Below are 12696 nucleotides of genomic sequence, written 5' to 3' on the forward strand. Positions count from 1 at the left end.
CCCCCCCTTCCCCCCCAGCCGCCGCCCGAGCGCGGTAACGCTCGCGGCGGCGCCCGCCCGCCTGCCCGCCGTGCCCTGTGTGAGGGCCACGTGAGCGGGGCGCGGCCAATGGGAGCCCCGCGGAGCTCGGCTCCGGCGGCGGCGCTGGGGAAGCGGGGGGGGAGCGGCAGAGGCAGCGCAGGGTGAGGGAGGGCGGGAGCGGCGGGGGGGGGAGAGGAGGAGGAGGAGGAGGAGGAGGAGGAGGGGTGTTTTCAAACCCGACAGCCACAGCGGCCGGAGCTGGGGCTGAGCCTGAGCCCCTGGGCACCGCCGGTGGCGGCGGGCGGCACCCGCTCCGCTGTCAGATCCCCGCGGCCGCGCTGCCACGGAGAGAGGAAGCGGCGGGAGGAGGAGGAGGACGCGTCCCGCCGCCGGCTCCCGGGAGAAGGTAAGGACCGGAGCGCACCTCCCCACCCCTTCTCGCTGCGCGGCGGGGACCCCGGCTGCCAGCCGCCGCCGCGGTGCCCCCCCGCCTCTGAACGGCGGGCAGCGGGGCGTCCGGGGAGCCCTCGCCTGGTGCCCGCCTCGGGGAGGGGGAGGTAACCCGGGAGGACAGCAGGCTGCCCTGCGGCGGCGGGCAGCGGCGCTCTGCTGTCAGCCTGTCAGCGCGGCGGCGGGAGCCATGGCCGCCGCTGTCACCGTCTGGCGGCCGCGCCTCTCGCCCGCCGAGCCCAGCCCCTGCCCCGCCGCTCCGGCGAGGGGGGGCGGCGGGTGCAGGGGGCCGGGGCGGCGGTTCCCGCGGGAGGCCGGGCCGGGGTTGTGAGGAGGAGGGAGGGCGGCAGGGCGGCGGCGGGGGTGCTGAGCGCGGCATGGCGGTGCGCGTACAGACACCCCGCCGCCCCGCCTCCGCGTCGGGAATTTCGGCAGGTCCCCGCAGCCTCGGGAGCTGCCCCGCCGGGATCGGGAGCCCGGGCGGGCGGGAGGCGTTGCTGGCGCCTTCCGCGGAGCGCCGGGGGGTGCCCGCCGGCTCTGCGGAGCCGCTGAGGCGGCGCGCGGTGGCTCGCGCGGCGCAGGTGACGCTCGGCAACAAAGGAAGGGCGAGACGCGAGGGAGAGCCGCGCTCCGCCGCGCGTGCTGCCGCCGCCGGTCCTGGCCCGGCTCTCCGGGCGCCGGTGCTGACGTCTCTCTTAAGGCTGGGTGGCTGGTAAGAAGCGAAAGGGCTCTTTTGTTGTTTTTTCTTTTAACCTCCCAAACGCACCGAGTAGTTCAATGTCGGTATTACCAGCCAGAGGTGTTGCGGAAACTGCCTGGGCGCTGTCACTGTGTTCTCTGCCTGGCTTCTGTGGGCCGCGCGGTAATCTGGATTTTACACCTCTGAATTACAAGGTAGTTTACGGGATAAATCGGCGCTTTAATGAAGTGAGTAAGCTGCGATGCTTGTAGGAACAAAAAGCTATCGGACAGATGTGGAACTGTCCAAATGCACTTGTGTTCCAGGAAAGAAGTGTTTAATCTTGGAACGCCAGGAAAGAGTGAGATCATCGTGTCTATAAGAAATCATTACCTTTTATTAAAATGATTCGGTGTTATTGACATGCCGCGATTTGGAGGTGGGGGTCACTTCTGCTCTCTAGTTTGGAAGCAGCGAGGTTTGGGGTGTTTTCCAGCGTGCAAGTTGGTGGCACATTGGTTGTCCTCACTTCTTAGTTACTCTAGGTCCTCACATCCAGGTTACTGTAGGGACGTGGTGAGCTACACACAGGTGCTGTGCAGCTGCAAAGAGCTAGCATCCTATGCTTTTTTCCTTCTTCCACTGTAATCTGCTGTAGTTCAGTGGGTAAGAGTCCCCAGAGTAACAGATCTTCAGAATGATGCGAGACATCAGGGCATCTCACCTGCTCTTGTTATTTGAGGCTTGCGTAGATGTTGGGTGTTACTCGCCTTGCTTAATTCTTTAGAAGGAAACTCAGACTCTCAGCTAACCTTGTGACTTGATGAGCTGGGGACCTTAATCTCTCCCTCTGTGAATTCAGTAGGTTTCTGTGCAAGTTGGAGGAACTGTTCAAATAAAATTGCAGGGTTTGAGGTACAGCAGAATACTTCATTGGGAAGGTAATGGTAAACCCACTGACTATTTGTGTCTTGTGTCCCCCCCCCCCCCCCCAATACTTCTACTTTGCTGTATGTGTCTTGTAAGCTAAAATGTTGAGGAATGCCATGTTTTTCTTGGCATACAGAGGACTGTGGTGGCATTCTTGTGGTGATGTCGGTTTTTTGGTGTACGGTATGTGAGTCTCTGCTGATTTCCTGGCTTTTCTCTAGTAATCACTGAGTGCACACAGTTGATAGAGCCTTTGATTCTTTCGCGAAGATGACAGCTCAGTCTTTCAGATACAAGGATTTCTGCCTTTCCATTGCCATCTCTTTTTGTGTTCTTCTCCCACCCAGAGGATTATTCAAAATTATTTGTGAACTCTGACTACTACAGACAGCAAAGCTTAGGACAGACGTTGTGTAAGAAAGCAAGCTCTGTGCAACAAACTTAAGTTCATTTACGGTTCTTCCAGCAGGCTTGCACAATAGGTAACTTCTTTGAGCAAAAGGTCTTTTAATTAGCAGGCTCAATGAGTGCTAGTATGAAGCTTCAATGCTTGTTTGGCATTAGTTTCAGGGAGTACTACTATGTTACCAGTTATTTTGGTATTAAAAGCACAAACTGAAAGTTGAATACCTGTGTTTATTAAATTAGAGGTCATCAATCACAGTCTCAAGCAGCAGCTTCTCTGTGCCATTAGTTGTCTATTTAAACTGCTACAAAACCCATGAACTGTTGCAGCTTTAGCTTAACTAGATGGAAAAGTCCTGGATATCCTTTTAGTGGAAATATTGGCACCTAGAGGTGGCTGAGCTGGAACTTCTTCCTCAATATTGGGCATATAGATACATGAAAACAAATTCTGTTTGTTGAACTGATTTGACATGTTTAGATGATTGTAGGCTGATGAAATTGTCTGGAAGACTAGCGCAGTTTGTCCTCTTCAAAACTGGAAAAAACTATTGATCACAAAATATGTAATGATTAACCTGCTACCACACTGTTACTGTGCACGCTCAGAACAACTTACTTTTGACAAATTTGATCTTATCTTATGAAGAGGTCAACTGGGCGTGAATGTTTGATGTTTCTTCACTTCCATGTTCTATTGCAGATGGAGTAGTATAAATGTTGATTGGTCATTCAGTCTCCAGATCAGAATGGTTATTTTAACTACATCATTACACTCTACTTAGTCTCTAGTGACAGGTGGTATGAAATAAATATTAGCACAAACTTTGTCTTGCATTTTGTGTTATGACAATGCATAGTTTTATTAACAGAATTACAGAAGTCAGAGCCCTGCTAACATATTTAGGCTTTTTTTCTTACCAGTTTGTTATTATTCCAAAACCTAGAGAAGTCTTAGAAAGTTCCTCCATAAACTTACGGAGCTGTACTTTGTGTCTTACCTGTGCAGTTGAGGACCTCTATTGCCACCTTGCATAAAACCTAAATATTTCTTTAAAGAGAGACTTGAAGCCCTTGGGAGTATGTCTTTGCCTTGGCTTATTTTGGGTCATCTCCCTGGATCTGATGAAGCATCCTTACATCTGCTTTTATCTTTGGCAAGCAACAAGTGAATAAACTCTCCTCAGTTTCATGGCTGCTACTTGGGGTGCTCTAGGTAGTGATAATGTCGCAAGAAGATTGGTTTCACACTGGTTTGTGCCAAGAAAAGCCATTAGCAAGGTTAGAGACATAATTACAATGTATACTAGAGGCAAGAAGTAAAAATGCAAGCTGACAAGGAAGACTTGAAATATGTTATTCCCTGGATGTCGTGTGCTTTCTACTTGTCAGTAGCCTGGTGGAAATGAAGAGTATTGGAATGACTTTCATCTTGTTCTATATCTTGCATTCATGAAGCTGGAAAACATCAGAAGTAGAAAGCACTTTTTTTCCCCTCTCTGAGCTTGAGAATGTGTTAAAGAAATCAAATAACACTTTGCATTTCCAAGAGTGTTGTTGTGGTAGAGGTCTTAGAAAGTTCCATCGCTTCATGGCGGCAGAAATGAGCTTACTTACATGAAGACTTTTCCTACAGTTTCCCCTCTCTTTCAAAGCCTTTTGTGTTGGTCCTACTTAATAGGTGGCTGGCTTTTCAAACATTTCAAGTGCTGATAGATAGATAGATCACAGAATCACAGAATGTTCGGGGTTGGAAGGGACCTCTGTGGGTCATCTAGTCCAACCCCCCATCCAAAGCAGGGTCACCTAGAGCAGGCTGCACAGGACCTTGTCCAGGTGGGTCTTGAATATCTCCAGAGAAGGAGACTCCACAACCTCCCTGGGCAGCCTGTTCAAGTGCTCTGTCACCTTCAGAGTGAAGAATTTCTTCCTCATATTCAGCTGGAACTTCCTGTGCTTCAGTTTGTGCCCATTGCCCCTTGTCCTGTCGCTGGGCACCACTGAAAAGAATCTGGCCCCATCCTTCTGACACCCACCCTTCAGATATTTCTAGGCATTTCTAAGGTCCCCTCTCAGCCTTCTCGTCTTCAGGCTGAACAAGCCCAGCTCCCTCAGTGTCTCCTCGTAGGAGAGATGCTCCAGTCCCCTCATCATTCTCGTAGCCCTCCACTGGACACTCTCCAGTAGCTCCTCATCTTTCTTGAAGTGGGGAGCGCAGAACTGGACAGAGTACTTCAGATGGGGCCTTACTAGGGCTGAGTAGGGGGGGAGGAGAACCTCCCTCGACCTGCTGGCCACACTCCTCTTAATGCACCTCAGGATACCATTGGCTGCCTTGGCAACCAGGGCAGATAGATGTATAGATAGCCTCCTTAGCTGGTTTGTGGAAGTATCTTCCTCTTGTTTCTCTTTGCCTCAAGATTGTGTGCAACAAAGAAGGCTAACTGAGAGAAATCAGCTTTCTGTGGTGCTCTACACTGTTCAGCAACCTACTAATCCGAGTTCTTACTGCTAGTTTACTGATAAAGGGAAAATGGACAGATCGTTGTGATACTCTCTCTCTAGAGAGCAAGGCTAATCCATTCATCTTCTGACTTCAGGAGGGGTCGGGTGTCTTGACAACCATATTACCTTTTCTAAATAAATTAAAAAACTTTGTCTTTTGTCTTGAAAATAAGTGGTTCTTTGCTTTCCGGTCCTTTCGATTCTCCAGATGACATAGTAAAACATTAAAGAAGGTTAATTGCAGTACACACTGTAGTTTTACAGCTCTAAATAGTTATGATTGTATTCAAACAGTATTCTGGTTATTCTCTGTTCTTTGTTTCCACTCCATCTGTTACCTCACTCTTTTCACCCAGAGAAGAAATATTTCCATAAAGGAACTGGCATATGATTTTGTTTTGTTACTTTTGTGATATGTGGTGATGGCCAAGAGGTGGCAATAAAGACCGTTGAATATTTTGCAAGCCTTCACAATTTAGCCAGGACGAAAACCTCAGTTATCCAGTCGGGGACCTGTAAGTAAGACTAGTCAGAGTCAGAAGCTTGCGTGCTTTTTTCCTGTGTCTGCTGTTTTTTAGATCTTGGTCATGAACAGTAGCACTCCAGCACACTGTTTTACCCGTGGTGAGTCCTGCTAAAGTTGAAGGACTCTGAGTGGGTGTTGGCAGTTGATCTGCTTTTAGCCCATGAAGGACCTTTGCATGTTGTTAGGTTACGTTCCTTCTGTCAGTGCTGTAGATAAGCTGTGGGTTTTCTTGCTTTTAGGTTGGCAAGTTATCATTAGCTTATGAAGATTTAAATAGAATTTACTGAGTTTCTAGTAATAATATATAGAGTAGATTTAAAGTTTCTCGTCTTGCAGATCTTTAGAAGGTTTCCAGAGGGGATGTAGATTCCTGAGAAGGAATTTAAGCTTAACTGGCAATAGGCTTGCTTATCTGAAGTTTGGCAAAGTATTGATGGAAAAGCTTTTAAGTTTTTCTTTGGTAGGTACTGTGCTAGGTGGAATAGTCTTTCTTAGTTGACAAAGATCTACTTAGTTACATCTTTAATGAATAACCAGTAGATCAGAACTGAAGTTTACAAATCCACTTCATTTAGATTAATGGGAGTATCATATTATGCTAAACATCAGTGCAGGTGCTTCCTTTGAACCCATAGCTCATCCTAAAAAAGACTCGAGAGGAAGCACCTGTGAACGTACAAGTTTTTTTAGAGTTGTAGATTAAAAGGGAGCACTAATGGATTTTGCAATGAGTGTCTTTGACTCCTGAGAGCCAGAGTTCTTGGGCAAGCGTAACTCTTTCTTGATCCTATAAAGAGGAAACCTGTTCTGGGAGAGAAAAGAGTTTCCTTTATTTTGAGACACTACCCAGAATAAAGAGAAATCCCTTCAGGCGCTCTGGAACCTTATGTGTGTCTGATTCTCAGAATAAAGAGGTGAGGTTGATTTTTCATGTAAATGTTTATTTCGACAGCTAGGTATGTCCGTCAGTAGGAATACAATGTTGCCACTCTACGGAGCTGTCTTAATGATGTGATTTAACTTGAGTATGACATCAGTACTCACAATCTACACAGGTTCTTCTAGCCACCTGTGTAAGTCTTTGTTGGGATAAATGCTGTCCTGACTAAATAGCACAAGTTGCTGGAGAATATAGAAGACTTAAACCTTTTCATATGCTGAATGTATCAGCAGGAGGAGAGAACTGCCAGTAGACACGTTGCCGCTGAGGTAAAGAACATCTGCGTTTTTAATTCACGCAACAGAATCATAGACTAGTGGAGATTAGAAGGCACCTTTGAAGGTCATCTAGTCCACCCCCCTGCTCAGAGCAGATTGCTTGTATGCATGATCAGTTGAACCTGGTATTCACACCAGTAATGTGAGAAAAATGTTACAAAGTTCTAATTTTAGTTAGTCTGTTGGGATTCCATGCTGAACCTGTTGCTGAAGGCTTGATAAATTGTAAAACTGTCACTTTTTCTTTCAAATGTGGAGTAGAAGTGTTTTTCAGCTATTGTAGGTAGTGTTTTTCCTGACTAATTTAATTTTTAATAGTCAAAGGATGCATTCTTCTTGTACTGCCTGTGTGTGGTAGTCTTGTAAAGCTGTGGTGCATTCTACTAAGGTCTGCGATACAGATTCTTACGGAAGTTTTTTTTTGTTTTTTGTTTTAATTTAAAGGACTGCCAAATGGTTTACATAAATAAGACTTCTTTACACTTCATCTCGCTTATTAAAAATGCAGGTTGTGATTTATTTTTTTTTAAGAAAGAAAAGACAAATACATGAATGTCTTTTCTACATTGTTTGTTTGTACTGAACTTAGTTGAAGAAAGTCTGTTCCAGTGCCTGCAACACCGAGTAAGCTTGCGAGTGAGAAACTGAAACAACCTTATTTTCTACTGCCGCAGGAGAAATACGAAAAGTAGCTAAAGCATAAATATTAATAAGAGCATTTCTTCAGAAATTATCATGTGACTATTGATAACATCTGAAAAAGAACTTACAATGTTTTTGATCCTGCAGAATTCCTTTCAAGGAGAAAAACAATTATTTATTCAATCAGTTGTATTTGTACTCTCATCATTCTGTTTGCTTCTTTCCAGTGCTTCCTTGCAGAACAGCCAGCCGTATGTAAAAACAGTAATGCTGGTATCTTCCATGAAAAGACAAAGGGTTAATCTGAGGGTAGAGAAATGCACTTGAGAATAAGACAAGATTGACAAAAGTCCTTCAGATTCATCTTGAATTCTGGCACCAGTTGCAGTTCCTTACTGGCCCACATGGAGGAACGCTCTGGCAATGGTATATGTGGTTCAAAAGGAATGATGCCCCTTGTCACTATGGGAGCCATTCCTGCCCAACTGAAGTGGGAGTCAGTGTCTGACTCCCGAAAGGCGGGTTTATCACCACTTGGAGGAGAGGGAATGCTTTCTTTTCTTTGTTTCTGTTTATTGTTAAAGCCAGGAGTTAACCCTGTTCTTAAACGTGTTTCTTACGTCTTGTCCCTCCCAATTTGAAGCAAGGGATGTGTAATTGTATGCATGAAAAGAAGCTTCGCCACGAGTCTCTTGGAATCAGGGAGGATTTTCTGCTTTTAAATAATTCCTAACCATACTCTGACAAAAATGTCAGCTGGTTTATGTTATGCAAGTTGCACAAACTTTCAGTTTTAGTATTTTAAGCTGTTTTGTTTAAAATCAGTTTTGTCATAGAATACTAATTTAAATGCTTTGAATGCTGTACTTATCTTGGCCGTTAAGAGGAAATTATATGACAAGATAGAGAAATAGTGGTGACAGAATGATCTGTCTTTTTTTTTTAACAGCAAGATAATACTGGCTTATTGATGAAGCTTCTGCCATTCTTGAGCAATCTGGTATGCCATTATGATATCAAATGTCCTACTGTTTTATGCTTTTCTAGAAAAACTAGCTTTTTTCCAATCCTGTTGTGAAAATTATTAATTACTTAAGACTATGGGTTTGCAAGTTCATTTATAGCATGTGTATCCAGTTCACTTGCTTCACTATTAAGCAAGCCCACAGCCCTTCAAATTCTTCTCTGAAATAATGGATAATTCTGTAATCTTAAACTGGTAGGAATTCTGTTCTGAAAGTTTATCCCGAATATCAGTGTCTGTCGAGGTGTAAATCAGAGAGTACCCATTGTAAAGACAGTCCCTTGGCCCTGTGTATTTCTTTCACTAAACAACTAACATTTAGGATTTCAGACTTAAGCTATTTCTGTTGAAAAATAAGAATGAAGAAATCGTAGTATTTGATCTTACTTTTTGTTTCTTCATGTACCTTCTTATTCAGTGCTTCCCTGTGTCATCTATGTGTATCAGATATTCTTTTGGGATCCCTGTTGCAAAGCACCATCTTTCCCAGTCACCTGTTTTGAGTGTTGTGCCACCGTCGGTTTAGGCCACATTTGTCAACAAACCTGTTTTGGAATTCGTGTAGGTTACAGGCTTTTTATGAGCATTTGCCAAGTGTTTTCCTCACTTGTGGATAACTGCTTTGAGACTGTTTTACCTTTTTCCTTCTGCAGTGGTAGGGAAGAGGAGTTGCTTGCAGAAGCTGAAACTGAAGTTGCTAGTAGCTGTGGTCTCACCAAGTACAAAATACTATCTAATGTGAATTAATCTGAAAAATAAAGTCTGTAATGTATTATGGGTGTGGCAAATTGGTCAAACTCTTGACCTCATTATTTCTGTGAAGTTTGAGTTGCCATCTGTAAAATGAAGGAAATTATGAGTTCTCGTCTTCCAGCACATTGTGAAAATAAATTATTGTCTGTGAGAGGAAGTGGAGCCTAACCTTTCTTATTCCCAGTTTTGATTTATGGATATTAAGTTCTGTAGTGTTGTCCAGGGTAGGTCCTCCTTTTTATTTATTTATTTTTTAAAAAAATTAAAAATAATATTGTAGACACTTTCTTCTCTTTGAGAAGGTGGAAATCAAGGCAAGCTGAAGTAGTAGGGAATCGTGGTATGAGTGACAAAGAGATTCTATTTCTCTGGAAGCAAGTGAAGCTACTTGCTAACTGTGTTTCTGGTCAGTGGTTCCTCAGAACTTCACCACGTTGTCAAAAACTTTCACACAGCAACAGAAGCAAGTTTCTTCAGTTGCTGTGAGAATTTGCCTTTGCTGGTAGTAAGAATGGTTGTGGTTCACTGTTTGTTATGAGTGCTACTTAAACATTTCAGCAGGACCGTTAAGGGCTAAACTGGCTTAAAAGGAACGTTCAGCAAATGAATATGTTGCTTGATCATGTCCAAGGATGTATAAATAAAATCAGAGCTGTAAGATACCCTATAAATCTCATTTGTTTTGTCTTGGTTTATTTTTGCTTTCAGAAGCAAATTAGTGTCAGTGTATTGGTTTCATTCTGACATGTAGATTTGGGAGTTTTAGTTAAAAGTGTGTGAGGCGAGGTATGTCCAATGCTGGTCCAACAGGAGTTTCAGTCCTTACTCGGGTGACATTTAGTATAAGTGTAGTTGCAAGAAAACATTACAGAAAGAAGGGCAGGTGTATTTCTAACGATGAGCTGTGACAGGAAAGCAGAGCAATCTCTTGCTGAGATACAGCTGTTACTGAAGCATGATCTAACACTAATTTGTATACCAGTAGTACCTTTAAAATTCAAGTCAATCCATGCAGCAAATCTCAAAGGTATATTGGGGTGTGGTATTTTCAATCGGTGCATAAGATTTTGTAAATTAAATTTCAGGCCAAAGGTTTTTTTCTTATTCCACAGCATGCTGCTTGTAAAGCACCATTGCATGATTTATAGGTGCCTACAGTTAGTCAAGAATAGGAAGGTTTGCATTTTCCATACTTTCTTTTAGCTTTTTTTTTTTTACCTGCTCAAGTAACAAACTCAGCCTGGTCTATGTAAGGTACAAGGACAGCTGAAAATGTCTGACTGACTAGATAACTGAGGGACTTAGATGACCTCCAGATTAATTCTATGAGCAATGAAGTTCTTGTGTTCTTTGGTAAACATGTGTTTATAGTTAAAAAAAAAAAAAAAGCCGTACTAAAAGTCACCCAGAAAACTCCAGATTCAGTCATGTATTTTAATAGAGCATATTTGTTAGGAAGGGGTTGATAAGTCTAGATGCTACTATTAGCACAAAAAATAAACTGAAGAGTATTGTTAAATCTGTGGAACCTGACACTTGAAACCAAGCACAGGTAAACTCAGGCTCTTAAAATACGAATTTCAAGGCATTCTGGGTAGAAGCCCAAGGTCCTATATAGGCAAGTGCAGCAAAATTCCTGTAAAGAGTCTTGTTTGTTTTCTGCATAGGAGAGGGTTGTATGTCCTCTGATTTTTTGCTCTTCCTGGTAGAAATTCCTAGACTATGAGATACGTTCTTTATTTTGGTAGGAAGTAGTGGTGAGTTCCAGCTGAAGTATTGGAAAATCTTTCTTGCTGCCTGTGTCTGCTGTTTTTTAGGGACTTCATCCTAGTGCTGTGTAGTGTAGTCTGGCATGCGATGAGTAGGTACTTCAGAGTGTATTAAAAGCTGTTCTGGAGATTATGAGTAGTCACTGCCCATTCCTATTTCACTATTCAAGGACACCATTATAAAATGGGGGTCACATATTTTATTTTTCTTATTACAGAAGGATTTGTGCACTCCTTTTATGTTTGGAACTCAAGTATCTGAATATTTCAAATGCAAATGTAGAAGTACTCTCTGACAGGACAGCAAGTCCTATCTATTCCATATATTGGCTGGGATCTGAGGAGTCTCCAAAATCACATATGCATGTTATCTCATGGCATATATTTCTGAAAGGTACATTTATGTTAGGCTGTTGTTTTGTTTTCTTTGATTTTTAGTATACCATCTAAAATCTGGTAGGGAGAATTGCTGCGGGGGAGGGGTAAGTCACTTTTTTTGAGGTTACACAATAGATATAGCAAAGGAAGGAGTAGAACTGATCTCAGTGTTGCATGTTCCAGCCATAAAGTCATCAAGAGTATTGTACAAATCTTAAAGGAAAACTGTAATAAAAACTACTCCGCACATCTGGACCAAAAGTATTTTGTCATATTTTATCATCAAATGCTGTAAAATCTGCCAAACTTGTGACTCATGTCCATGCTGGGTACTGCATTTGTACTTAATACCACAACAGACTGTTGCCTTAGGCACAGTTAGTTTGAGTCTGCACTGGAGCTTGATTCTTTCATCATAACTCTGACACTGGAATCTGCATGGACTGAACTGTTGCAATTGTGTGTAAAGAGCTTGTGAATATTTTCCAAATAAAAATGTTCTTGTCACTTTTCATCTGTAAAAGCCACTGTGTGCATCATTCAGCCACTGTTCTCTCGAACATACTAAATTGTTGTGCTACCTAAAGCCGGCAGTATTTAGTAGTTTGTTTGCTGGTTACTGCTAGAGAACTGAATTACAAGTACAGTGAGACACCGTGGAGTGTAGGGCAAAAAGTGCCTCGTAAATTGTTCTGTTCATTGTATTTGATAGTATTTTAATGCACACCACACACAGGAAGTGGTGGTGGTAAAATTTAGTCTTAAATAGTATAACATATGCAAATAGCCTCTTATTTAATCTTTTCTTGTGCTAAATGTGTTTTCCTTTAAGCTTGTAAAGGACAGTATGCTTCTAGTCTGAAGCAGGAGTCAGGCTTGCCAGTAGGGATGTGCAGCAGTGTATGTTTAGTCCATTATAGCTGCATATGTCTAATAGATTATCAGCTTTTGGAAAAAATGTTTTACTGTATAGATCTCATACCTACTCAACTTTGACTTTACCACCTTGGGAGTTGAGTTGTTCAGTAGTCCTGCTTAGCAGTAACTTGCACACTGGACTCGAGCAGCACCCTCGGTTGCTTAATGATTGGGAGGAAGTCTGTTTGGGGGATCTATGTAGCACTGTTTTCATGGGACTCTGTACAAGAAACCTAGAACTATTTTTGCTCAAATGAAGCCTTTAATAGCCCTTCCGTTGTCTTCATTGTAAAGATCGAATGAACTGCTGCAATAATTATAGGGTAGCTGTGTTTATGTAGTCCTCTGCAATAAAGACCTTGATAGAAAGAATAATATTTCTGTGGCTACAGTCACTCTGAAATTTTGAAATTTCTGAACAGTATTTTATATAATGTTCTAATGACATTTTTAAGTGCATGCCCTGGTCAATGCCCCA

At 43.2% G+C, this 12696-nt stretch overlaps 1 protein-coding gene across 1 annotated transcript in view; it reads left to right on the forward strand.

Annotated features, from left to right (window-relative positions):
* Nucleotides 1-248: 248 nt before the first annotated feature.
* The window catches only part of ANKRD12 (ankyrin repeat domain 12), a 76137-nt gene continuing 63689 nt past the window's right edge, over nt 249-12696 (forward strand). The window contains exon 1 of the mRNA XM_075416465.1: nt 249-427. The gene's annotated coding sequence lies outside the window, so the exon portion shown is untranslated. The remainder of the gene's footprint in view (nt 428-12696) is intronic.

Source organism: Opisthocomus hoazin, chromosome 3, assembly GCF_030867145.1.
Source record: "Opisthocomus hoazin isolate bOpiHoa1 chromosome 3, bOpiHoa1.hap1, whole genome shotgun sequence".
Lineage (NCBI taxonomy): Eukaryota > Metazoa > Chordata > Aves > Opisthocomiformes > Opisthocomidae > Opisthocomus > Opisthocomus hoazin.